A 12,675-nucleotide genomic window follows, 5' to 3' on the forward strand; every position below is an offset into this window, starting at 1 on the left:
GAGCAATAATTAGAAAATGGAAGACATACAAGACCACTGATAATCTCCCTCGATCTGGGGCTCCACGCAAAATCCCACCCCGTGGGGTCAGAATGATCACAAGAACGGTGAGCAAAAATCCCAGAACCACGCGGGGGGACCTAGTGAATGAACTGCAGAAAGCTGGGAACAATGTAACAAGGCCTACCATAAGTAACACACTACGCCACCATGGACTCAGATCCTGCAGTGCCAGACGTGTCCCACTGCTTAAGCCAGTACATGTCCGGGCCCGTCTGAAGTTTGCTAGAGAGCTTTTGGAAGATCCAGAGGAGTTTGGGAGAATGTCCTATGGTCTGATGAAACCAAACTGGAACTGTTTGGTAGAAACACAACTTGTCGTGTTTGGAGGAAAAAGAATACTGAGTTGCATCCATCAAACACCAAACCTACTGTAAAGCATGGTGGTGGAAACATCATGCTTTGGGGCTGTTTCTCTGCAAAGGGGCCAGGACGACTGATCCGAGTACATGAAAGAATGAATGGGGCCATGTATCGTGAGATTTTGAGTGCAAACCTCCTTCCATCAGCAAGGGCATTGAAGATGAAACGTGGCTGGGTCTTTCAACATGACAATGATCCAAAGCACACCGCCAGGGCAACGAAGGAGTGGCTTCGTAAGAAGCATTTCAAGGTCCTGGAGTGGCCTAGCTAGTCTCCAGATCTCAACCCTATAGAAAACCTTTGGAGAGAGTTGAAAGTCCGTGTTGCCAAGCGAAAAGCCAAAAACATCACTGCTCTAGAGGAGATCTGCATGGAGGAATGGGCCAACATACCAACAACAGTGTGTGGCAACCTTGTAAAGACTTACAGAAAACGTTTGACCTCTGTCATTGCCAACAAAGGATATATTACAAAGTATTGAGATGAAATTTTGTTTCTGACCAAATACTTATTTTCCACCATAATATGCAAATAAATTGTTAAAAAAACAGACAATGTGATTTTCTGGATTTTTTTTTCTCAGTTTGTCTCCCATAGTTGAGGTCTACCTATGATGTAAATTACAGACGCCTCTCATCTTTTTAAGTGGTGGAACTCGCACTATTGCTGACTGACTAAATACTTTTTTGCCCCACTGTACATTACCTGTGGAAATTGGGGGCATATATGTTTTCACCCCCATAGGTAGAGAAAATAATGAATCAAAGAAAATATATTTATTTTTAATTTTTCCTCTAGGGTTAGGGTTAGAACTAGTGTTAACCCCTTTACCCCCAAGGGTGGTTTGCACGTTATGGACCGGGCCAATTTTTACAATTCTGACCACTGTCCCTTTATGAGGTGATAACTCTGGAATGCTTCAACGGATCCCAGTGATTCTGACACTGTTTTCTTGTGACATATTGTACTTCATGATAGTGGTAAAAATTCTTTGATAGTACCTGCGTTTATTTGTGAAAAAAACGGAAATTTGGCGAAAATTATGAAAATTTCGCAATTTTCCAGCTTTGAATTTTTATGCAATTAAATCACAGAGATATGTCACACAAAATACTTAATAAGTAACATTTCCCACATGTCTACTTTACAACAGCACAATTTTGGAACCAAAATTTTTTTTTCTTAGGGAGTTATAAGGGTTAAAAGTTGACCAGCAATTTCTCGTTTTTACAACACCATTTTTTTTTAGAGACCACATCTCATTTGAAGTCATTTTGAGGGGTCTATATGATAGAAAATACCCAAGTGTGACACCATTCTAAAAACTGCACCCCTCAAGGTGCTCAAAACCATATTCAAGAAGTTTATTAACCCTTCTGGTGCTTCACAGGAAGTTTTGGAATGTTTGAATAAAAATGAACATTTAACTTTTTTTCACAAAAAAATTACTTCAGCTCCAATTTGTTTTATTTTACCAATGCTGATACCCCATATGTGGGGGTAAACCACTGTTTGGGCACATGGGAGAGCTCGAAAGGGAAGTAGCGCCGTTTGACTTTTCAATGCAAAATTGACAGGAATTGAGATGGGACGCCATGTTGCGTTTGGAGAGCCCCTGATGTGCCTAAACATTGAAACCCCCACAAGTGACACCATTTTGGAAAGTAGACCCCCTAAGGAACTTATCTAGAGGTGTGGTGAGCACTTTGACCCACCAAGTGCTTCACAGAAGTTTATAATGCAGAACCGTAAAAATAAAAAATCATATTTTATCACAAAAATTATCTTTTCGCCTCCAATTTTTTATTTTCCCAAGGGTAAGAGAAGAAATTGGACCCCAAAAGTTGTTGTACAATTTGTCCTGAGTACGCTGATACCCCATATGTGGGGGTAAACCACTGTTTGGGCGCATGGGAGAGCTCGAAAGGGAAGTAGCGCCGTTTGACTTTTCAATGCAAAATTGACAGGAATTGAGATGGGACGCCATGTTGCGTTTGGAGAGCCCCTGATGTGCCTAAACATTGAAACCCCCCACAAGTGACACCATTTTGGAAAGTAGACCCCCTAAGGAACTTATCTAGAGGTGTGGTGAGCACTTTGACCCACCAAGTGCTTTACAGAAGTTTATAATACAGAACCGTAAAAATAAAAAATCATATTTTTTCACAAAAATTATCTTTTCGCCTCCAATTTTTTATTTTCCCAAGGGTAAGAGTAGAAATTGGACCCCAAAAGTTGTTGTACAATTTGTCCTGAGTACGCTGATACCCCATATGTGGGGGCAGGGCCGCCATCAGGGCATGACAGCCGTGACTGGCGTATGGGGCCCGGTGAGCAGAGGGGGCCCGCATCGGGCCCCGTCTCATCTGGTCACCGGGCCCCCCCTGTAGGCGCTGCGGCAGCGGCACACTATTGACGTGCGGGCCCGCGCCCGCACGTCAATAGTTAACAGCCGCCAGCCAGTCTGAGGCTGGCGGCTGAATAGGGCCGCAGTGCGCACTCGCCGCCGCCGGCGTCTGACGTCATTGTCAGCCGCCGGGCCCGGCGGCGAGTGCGTCTGTGTGGAGCCTGGAGAGGGAGCTTCACCCGGCGCTGGAGCTTGGCCAGGTAAGAAGTTGTGTTTTTTTTTTTTCTTTGAGAGCTGCTGCGATCCAGGGGGGCCCGGGGGGCAGGATGATGGACACACAGGGGCAGAAATGCTGGACACACAGGGGCAGAATGGTGGACACACAGGGGCAGAAATGCTGGACACAGTGGGGCAGAATGGTGGACACAGTGGGGCAGAATGGTGGACACACAGGGGCAGAATGGTGGACACACAGGGGCAGAATGGTGGACACAGTGGGGCAGAATGCTGGACACACAGGGGCAGAAATGCTGGACACAGTGGGGCAGAAATGCTGGACACAGTGGGGCAGAATGGTGGACACACAGGGGCAGAATGGTGGACACACAGGGGCAGAATGGTGGACACAGTGGGGCAGAATGCTGGACACACAGGGGCAGAAATGCCGGACACAGTGGGGCAGAGTGGTGGACACAGTGGGGCAGAATGCTGGACACAGTGGGGCAGAGATGCTGGACACAGTGGGGCAGAAATGCTGGACACAGTGGGACAGAATGGTGGACACACAGGGGCAGAATGGTGGACACAGTGGGGCAGAATGCTGGACACAGTGACACAGGGGCAGAAATGCCGGACACAGTGGGACAGAATGGTGGACACACACAGGGGCAGAAATGCTGGACACACAGTGGGGCAGAATGCTGGACACAGTGGGGCAGAATGCTGGACACACAGGGGCAGAAATGCTGGACACAGTGGGGCAGAAATGCTGGACACAGTGGGGCAAAAATGCTGGACACAGGGGCAGAAATGCTGGACACAGTGGGACAGAATGGTGGACACACACAGGGGCAGAAATGCTGGACACACAGTGGGGCAGAATGCTGGACACAGTGGGGCAGAATGCTGGACACACAGGGGCAGAAATGCTGGACACAGGGGCAGAAATGCTGGACACAGGGGCAGAATGCTGGACACACAGTGGGGCAGAATGCTGGAGACAGGGGCAGAAATGCTGGACACACAGTGGGGCAGAATGCTGGACACAGTGGGGCAGAATGCTGGACACACAGGGGCAGAAATGCTGGACACAGTGGGGCAGAAATGCTGGACACAGTGGGGCAAAAATGCTGGACACAGGGGCAGAAATGCTGGACACAGTGGGACAGAATGGTGGACACACACAGGGGCAGAAATGCTGGACACACAGTGGGGCAGAATGCTGGACACAGTGGGGCAGAATGCTGGACACACAGGGGCAGAAATGCTGGACACAGGGGCAGAAATGCTGGACACAGGGGCAGAGATGCTGGACACAGTGGGGCAGAATGCTGGACACACAGTGGGGCAGAATGCTGGACACACAGTGGGGCAGAATGCTGGACACACAGTGGGGCAGAATGCTGGACACACAGTGGGGCAGAATGCTGGACACACAGTGGGGCAGAATGCTGGAGACAGGGGCAGAAATGCTGGACACAGTGACAGGGGCAGAATGCTGGACATTGGGGCAGAATGCTGGACACAGTGGGGCAGAAATGCTGGACACAGTGACAGGGGCAGAATGCTGGACACAGTGACAGGTGCAGAATGCTGGACACAGGGGCAGACTGTGAGACCCAGGGGCAGAATGCGAGACACGGGGCAGAATGGAGATACGGGGCATGATTGGAGACACGGGGCAGGATGAAAGACATGGGGGCATGACTGGAGACAGATGGGGCAGGATTGGAGACAGATGGGGCAGAATGGAGACACAGGGGGCATGATTGGAGACAAGTGTCAGGATTGCAGACATGGGGGCATGGTTGGAGACATAGGGGGCAGAATGGAGACATGGGGCATGATTGGAGACACTGGGGGCAGAATTGGAGACAGATCGTGCAGGATCATGGGGCAGGATGGATATGATGGAGACAGATGGGGCAGGATGGAGAGATCACATGGGGCGATCATATGGGGCAGGATAAGGAGATCATATGGGGCAGAATGGATACTCATGAGGGCAGGATGGGAGAATATCTGGCTGACGCCAGGAATGAGACACACGGGGCCAGGCTGGGTGATATTATTAATACCATAGGGGCTAATTTAGGGATATTATTACTGCAGTGATGTATTTATTTTATTTTTTGAGTATACTGTTTTAAATGGGGGGCGGTCCTGTTACTGTATAGAGTGATACTATGTCGCCTTCTTCATGTGGTGTAATGTAGAAGTTGTGAAAAATTAAGTAATGTGTTCTGCAAGCGGAGCTCGAGATAATTGTGTTATTTCCTGCAGAGAGAAGTCCTGGCTGGATGAAATGATGGCGGTCTGTGCTGGATGAAAGATGAAGGACTTCACCTAGAGACGTCACTGGTGAGTCAGTGTGTTACCTATACACTGACACTATACACTGTATACAGAGCTCCTGTGTATAATTTCACTAGTGATCACTATATTATCTGTACACAGACACTGCATACTAAGTACAGATCTCCTGTGTATAATGGCACTTATGGTGATAGTATGGTGCTTTTTTAAAAATTACTGATCAGAATTGTAGTATTCAGTCACTATGTGGTGGTAATATGTGGTCTGGACATGGTGTTGTGGTATTTGTTCCTTGTATGTGATATTATTCGATCACTGTGGTGGTAATATGTGGTCTGGTCATGGTGTTAAGGTATTTGTTCCTTGTATGTGATATTATTCGATCACTGTGGTGGTAATATGTCATCTGGTCATGGTGTTGTGGTATTTGTTCCTTCTATGTGATATTATTGGGCATTTTAAAAATTGAAAAATAAATAAAAATATACCTAAATTGTATTGCATATTTTAACAAATATTTAATAGGTTACAGCAGAGTAGGGCCCGGCCAAAAGTGTCTACCGTGTTATGGTGGCGGCTTAAAAAATCTTTTGGCCAAAACAAAAGCTGCCTGCTATATGTGTGATCTGGTGATGGGAACTGTTAATGTGTGATTGGTGAGAAGTGGAGTTTTTCCAAGAGAGAGCGGTGGGACTGTGGACAGTTCGAGGGGTGGAGCCTGGAGGCGGGGCTGGGGTGGAGCCTGGGCGGAGTCTCAAGGGGGACTGTTGTGAATTCTGTGGCTGAATTCACTCCTGTGGTCACAAGTGGTATTGCAGCTTCTGAGCTTCCTCCCTCAGGTGTTCTGGTGAGCTCGTTAACTGCTTCATTACTTAACTCCGCCTGATGCTGCTATCCTTGCTCCTTGTCAATGTTTCAGTGTTGGATCTGAGCGTCTCCTGATTGTTCCTGTGACCTGCTGCTCTGTATAGCTAAGTGCTTTTTGCTTTTTTGTTGCTTTTTTTCTGTCCAGCTTGTCTTTTGTTTTGCTGGAAGCTCTGAGACTCAAAGGGTGTACCGCCGTGCCGTTAGTTCGGCACGGTGGTTTTTTTTTTCCCCCTTTGCGTGGTTTTGCTTTAGGGTTTTTTGTAGGCTGCAAAGTTCGCTTTACTGTCCTCGCTCTGTCCTAGAATATCGGGCCCCACTTTGCTGAATCTATTTCATCCCTACGTTTTGTCTTTTCATCTTACTCACAGTCATTATATGTGGGGGGCTGCCTTTTCCTTTGGGGAATTTCTCTGGGGCAAGTCAGGCCTATTTTTCTATCTTCAGGCTAGCTAGTTTCTTAGGCTGTGCCGAGTTGCCTAGGTAGTTGTTAGGCGCAATCCACAGCCGCTTTTAGTTGTGTTTAGGATAGGATCAGGTGTGCAGTCTACAGAGTTTCCACGTCTCAGAGCTCGTTCTTGTATTTTTGGGTATTTGTCAGATCACTGTGTGCGCTCTGATCGCTAAGCACACTGTGTTTCTGGATTGCCTTCATAACACCTGTCATTAGCAAACATAACAGTACAGGGAGCCTGACTAATGATTCTCAATAGAGGGAAAGAAAAAGTTCTGACATCATTTTTTTTTTTTTTCTGCTCTGTGTTCACTTTTTTTTTTTTTTTCCCCTAGACATTTGGGTATTCTGGACACAGGTGTGGACATGGATATTCAGGGTCTGTGCTCTTCAATGGATAATCTCGTTATAAATGTACAAAAAATTCAAGATACTATTGATCAGAAATCTATGTTAGAACCAAGAATTCCTATTCCTGATTTGTTTTTTGGAGATAGAACTAAGTTTCTAAGTTTCAAAAATAATTGTAAGCTATTTCTAGCCTTGAAACCTCATTCTTCTGGTAATCCTATTCAACAGGTTTTGATTATTATTTCTTTTTTGCGCGGCGACCCTCAAGACTGGGCATTTTCTCTTGCGCCAGGAGACCCTGCATTGAGTAGTGTCGATGCGTTTTTCCTGGCGCTCGGATTGCTGTACGATGAGCCTAATTCAGTGGATCAGGCTGAGAAAATTTTGCTGGCTTTGTGCCAGGGTCAGGATGATATAGAAGTATATTGTCAGAAATTTAGGAAATGGTCAGTACTCACTCAGTGGAATGAATCTGCGCTGGCAGCTTTGTTCAGAAAGGGTCTCTCTGAGGCTCTTAAGGATGTCATGGTGGGATTTCCTATGCCTGCTGGTTTGAATGAGTCTTTGTCTTTGGCCATTCAGATCGGTCGACGCTTGCGCGAGCGTAAATCTGTGCACCATTTGGCGGTACTGCCTGAGGTTAAACCTGAGCCTATGCAGTGCGATAGGACTATGACTAGAGTTGAACGGCAGGAATACAGACGTCTGAATGGTCTGTGTTTCTACTGTGGTGATTCCACTCATGCTATTTCTGATTGTCCTAAGCGCACTAAGCGGTCCACTAGGTCTGCCGTCATTGGTACTGTACAGTCCAAATTCCTTCTGTCCATTACCTTGATATGCTCTTTGTCGTCGTTTTCTGTCATGGCGTTTGTGGATTCGGGCGCTGCCCTGAATCTGATGGATTTGGATTATGCTAAACGTTGTGGGTTTTTCTTGGAGCCTTTGCGGTGTCCTATTCCATTGAGAGGAATTGATGCTACACCTTTGGCCAAGAATAAACCTCAATACTGGGCCCAGCTGACCATGTGCATGGCTCCTGCACATCAGGAAGTTATTCGCTTTCTGGTGTTGCATAATCTGCATGATGTGGTCGTGTTGGGGTTGCCATGGCTACAAACCCATAATCCAGTATTGGATTGGAATTCCATGTCGGTATCCAGCTGGGGTTGTCAGGGGGTACATGGTGATGTTCCACTTTTGTCGATTTCGTCATCCACCCCTTCTGAGGTCCCAGAGTTCTTGTCTGATTATCAGGATGTATTTGAAGAGCCCAAGTCCGATGCTCTACCTCCGCATAGGGATTGTGATTGTGCTATCAATTTGATTCCTGGTAGTAAATTCCCTAAAGGTCGATTATTTAATTTATCCGTGCCCGAACACGCCGCTATGCGCAGTTATGTGAAGGAATCCCTGGAGAAGGGACATATTCGCCCATCGTCATCACCACTGGGAGCAGGGTTCTTCTTTGTAGCCAAGAAGGATGGTTCGCTGAGACCGTGTATTGATTACCGCCTTCTTAATAAGATCACTGTTAAATTTCAGTATCCCTTGCCATTGTTATCTGACTTGTTTGCTCGGATTAAGGGGGCTAGTTGGTTCACTAAGATAGATCTTCGTGGTGCGTATAATCTGGTGAGAATCAGGCAAGGAGATGAATGGAAAACTGCATTCAATACGCCCGAGGGTCATTTTGAGTATCTAGTGATGCCGTTCGGACTTGCCAATGCTCCATCTGTGTTTCAGTCTTTTATGCATGACATCTTCCGTGAGTATCTGGATAAATTCCTGATTGTTTACTTGGATGACATTTTGATCTTCTCAGATGATTGGGAGTCTCATGTGAAGCAGGTCAGAATGGTTTTTCAGGTCCTGCGTGCTAACTCTTTGTTTGTGAAGGGATCAAAGTGTCTCTTCGGTGTGCAGAAAGTTTCATTTTTGGGGTTCATCTTTACCCCTTCTACTATCGAGATGGATCCAGTTAAGGTCCAAGCCATCCAGGATTGGATTCAGCCGACATCTCTGAAAAGTCTGCAAAAGTTCCTGGGCTTTGCTAATTTTTATCGTCGCTTCATCTGTAATTTTTCTAGCATTGCCAAACCATTGACCGATTTGACCAAGAAGGGTGCTGATTTGGTTAATTGGTCTTCTGCTGCTGTGGAAGCTTTTCAGGAGTTGAAGCGTCGTTTTTGTTCTGCCCCTGTGTTGTGTCAGCCAGATGTTTCTCTTCCGTTCCAGGTCGCGGTTGATGCTTCTGAGATTGGAGCAGGGGCGGTTTTGTCACAGAGAGGTTCTGACTGCTCAGTGATGAAACCATGTGCTTTCTTTTCCAGGAAGTTTTCGCCCGCTGAGCGTAATTATGATGTGGGCAATCGAGAGTTGCTGGCCATGAAGTGGGCATTCGAGGAGTGGCGTCATTGGCTTGAAGGAGCTAAGCATCGCGTGGTGGTATTGACTGATCATAAGAACTTGACTTATCTCGAGTCTGCCAAGCGCTTGAATCCTAGACAGGCCCGTTGGTCGTTATTTTTTGCCCGCTTCGACTTTGTGATTTCGTACCTTCCGGGCTCTAAAAATATGAAGGCGGATGCTCTGTCTAGGAGTTTTGTGCCCGACTCTCCGGGTTTATCTGAGCCAGCGGGTATCCTCAAGGAAGGAGTCATTGTGTCTGCCATCTCCCCTGATTTGCGGCGGGTGCTGCAAAAATTTCAGGCGAATAAACCTGATCGTTGTCCAGCAGAGAAACTGTTCGTCCCTGATAGGTGGACTAATAAACTTATCTCTGAACTTCATTGTTCGGTGTTGGCTGGTCATCCTGGAATCTTTGGTACCAGAGAGTTAGTGGCTAGATCCTTCTGGTGGCCATCTCTGTCACGGGATGTACGTACTTTTGTGCAGTCCTGTGGGATTTGTGCTAGGGCTAAGCCCTGCTGTTCTCGTGCCAGTGGGTTGCTTTTGCCCTTGCCGGTCCCAAAGAGGCCTTGGACACATATTTCGATGGATTTCATTTCTGACCTTCCCGTTTCTCAAAAGATGTCAGTCATTTGGGTGGTCTGTGATCGCTTTTCTAAAATGGTCCATCTGGTGCCCTTGGCTAAATTGCCTTCCTCCTCTGATTTGGTACCTTTGTTCTTTCAGCATGTGGTTCGGTTGCATGGCATTCCTGAGAATATTGTTTCTGACAGAGGTTCCCAGTTTGTTTCAAGGTTTTGGCGAGCCTTTTGTGGTAGGATGGGCATTGACCTATCCTTTTCCTCGGCTTTCCATCCTCAGACTAATGGCCAGACCGAACGAACCAATCAGACCTTGGAAACATATCTGAGATGTTTTGTTTCTGCAGACCAGGATGATTGGGTGTCCTTTTTGCCGTTGGCTGAGTTCGCCCTTAATAATCGGGCCAGCTCGGCTACCTTGGTTTCTCCATTTTTTTGCAATTCTGGGTTCCATCCTCGTTTCTCTTCAGGACAGGTTGAGTCTTCGGACTGTCCTGGTGTGGATTCTGTGGTGGATAGGTTGCAGCAGATCTGGACTCAGGTAGTGGACAATTTGATCTTGTCCCAGGAGAAAGCTCAACTTTTCGCTAATCGCAGACGCCGTGTGGGTCCCCGACTTCGTGTTGGGGATCTGGTTTGGTTATCTTCTCGTCATATTCCTATGAAGGTTTCCTCTCCTAAATTTAAACCTCGTTTTATTGGTCTGTATAGGATTTCTGAGGTTCTCAATCCTGTGTCTTTTCGTTTGACCCTCCCAGACTCCTTTTCCATACATAATGTATTCCATAGGTCGTTGTTGCGGAGATACGTGGCACCTATGGTTCCATCTGTTGAGCCTCCTGCCCCGGTTTTGGTGGAGGGGGAATTGGAGTATATTGTGGAGAAGATTTTGGATTCTCGTGTTTCTAGACGGAAACTCCAGTATCTGGTTAAATGGAAGGGTTATGCTCAGGAAGATAATTCCTGGGTTTTTGCCTCTGATGTTCATGCTTCCGATCTTGTTCGTGCCTTTCATGCGGCTCATCCTGGTCGGCCTGGGGGCTCTGGTGAGGGTTCGGTGACCCCTCCTCAGGGGGGGGTACTGTTGTGAATTCTGTGGCTGAATTCCCTCCTGTGGTCACAAGTGGTATTGCAGCTTCTGAGCTTCCTCCCTCAGGTGTTCTGGTGAGCTCGTTAACTGCTTCATTACTTAACTCCGCCTGATGCTGCTATCCTTGCTCCTTGTCAATGTTTCAGTGTTGGATCTGAGCTTCTCCTGATTGTTCCTGTGACCTGCTGCTCTGTATAGCTAAGTGCTTTTTGCTTTTTTGTTGCTTTTTTTCTGTCCAGCTTGTCTTTTGTTTTGCTGGAAGCTCTGAGACGCAAAGGGTGTACCGCCGTGCCGTTAGTTCGGCACGGTGGGTTTTTTTTGCCCCCTTTGCGTGGTTTTGCTTTAGGGTTTTTTGTAGACTGCAAAGTTCGCTTTACTGTCCTCCCTCTGTCCTAGAATATCGGGCCCCACTTTGCTGAATCTATTTCATCCCTACGTTTTGTCTTTTCATCTTACTCACAGTCATTATATGTGGGGGGCTGCCTTTTCCTTTGGGGAATTTCTCTGGGGCAAGTCAGGCCTATTTTTCTATCTTCAGGCTAGCTAGTTTCTTAGGCTGTGCCGAGTTGCCTAGGTAGTTGTTAGGCGCAATCCACAGCCGCTTTTAGTTGTGTTTAGGATAGGATCAGGTGTGCAGTCTACAGAGTTTCCACGTCTCAGAGCTCGTTCTTGTATTTTTGGGTATTTGTCAGATCACTGTGTGCGTTCTGATCGCTAAGCACAGTGTGTTTCTGGATTGCCTTCATAACACCTGTCATTAGCAAACATAACAGGGGCCCCGAAAATTTTGCCAGTATGGGGCCCCGAAATTTCTAGTGGCAGCCCTGTGTGGGGGTAAATCACTGTTTGGGCGCGTGGGAGAGCTCGGAAGGGAAGGAGCGCCGTTTGACTTTTCAATGCAAAATTGACTGGAATTGAGATGGGACGCCATGTTGCGTTTGGAGAGCCACTGATGTGCCTAAACATTGAAACCCCCCAAAAGTGACACCATTTTGGAAAGTAGACCCCCTAAGGAACTTATCTAGAGGTGTGGTGAGCACTTTGACCCACCAAGTGCTTCACAGAGGTTTATAATGCAGAACCGTAAAAATAAAAAATCATATTTTTTCACAAAAATTATCTTTTCACCCCCAATTTTTTATTTTCCCAAGGGTAAGAGAAGAAATTGGACCCCAAAAGTTGTTGTACAATTTGTCCTGAGTACACTGATACCCCATATGTGGGGGTAAACCACTGTTTGGGCGCATGGGGGAGCTCGGAAGGGAAGGAGCGCCGTTTGACTTTTCAATGCAAAATTGACAGGAATTGAGATGGGACGCCATGTTGCGTTTGGAGAGCCACTGATGTGCCTAAACATTGAAACCCCCCACAAGTGACACCATTTTGGAAAGTAGACCCCCTAAGAAACTTATCTAGATGTGTTTTGAGTGCTTTAACCCACCAAGGGCTTCACAGAAGTTTATAATGCAGAGCCGTAAAAATAAAACAAAATTTTTTTCCCACAAAAATTATTTTTTTAGCTTCCAGTTTTGCATTTTCCTGAGGGTAACAGGAGAAATTGGACCCCAAAATTTGTTGCCCAATTTGTTCTGAGTGCGATGATACACCATATGTGGGG

Source organism: Ranitomeya imitator, chromosome 1, assembly GCF_032444005.1.
Source record: "Ranitomeya imitator isolate aRanImi1 chromosome 1, aRanImi1.pri, whole genome shotgun sequence".
NCBI classification, from domain to species: domain Eukaryota; kingdom Metazoa; phylum Chordata; class Amphibia; order Anura; family Dendrobatidae; genus Ranitomeya; species Ranitomeya imitator.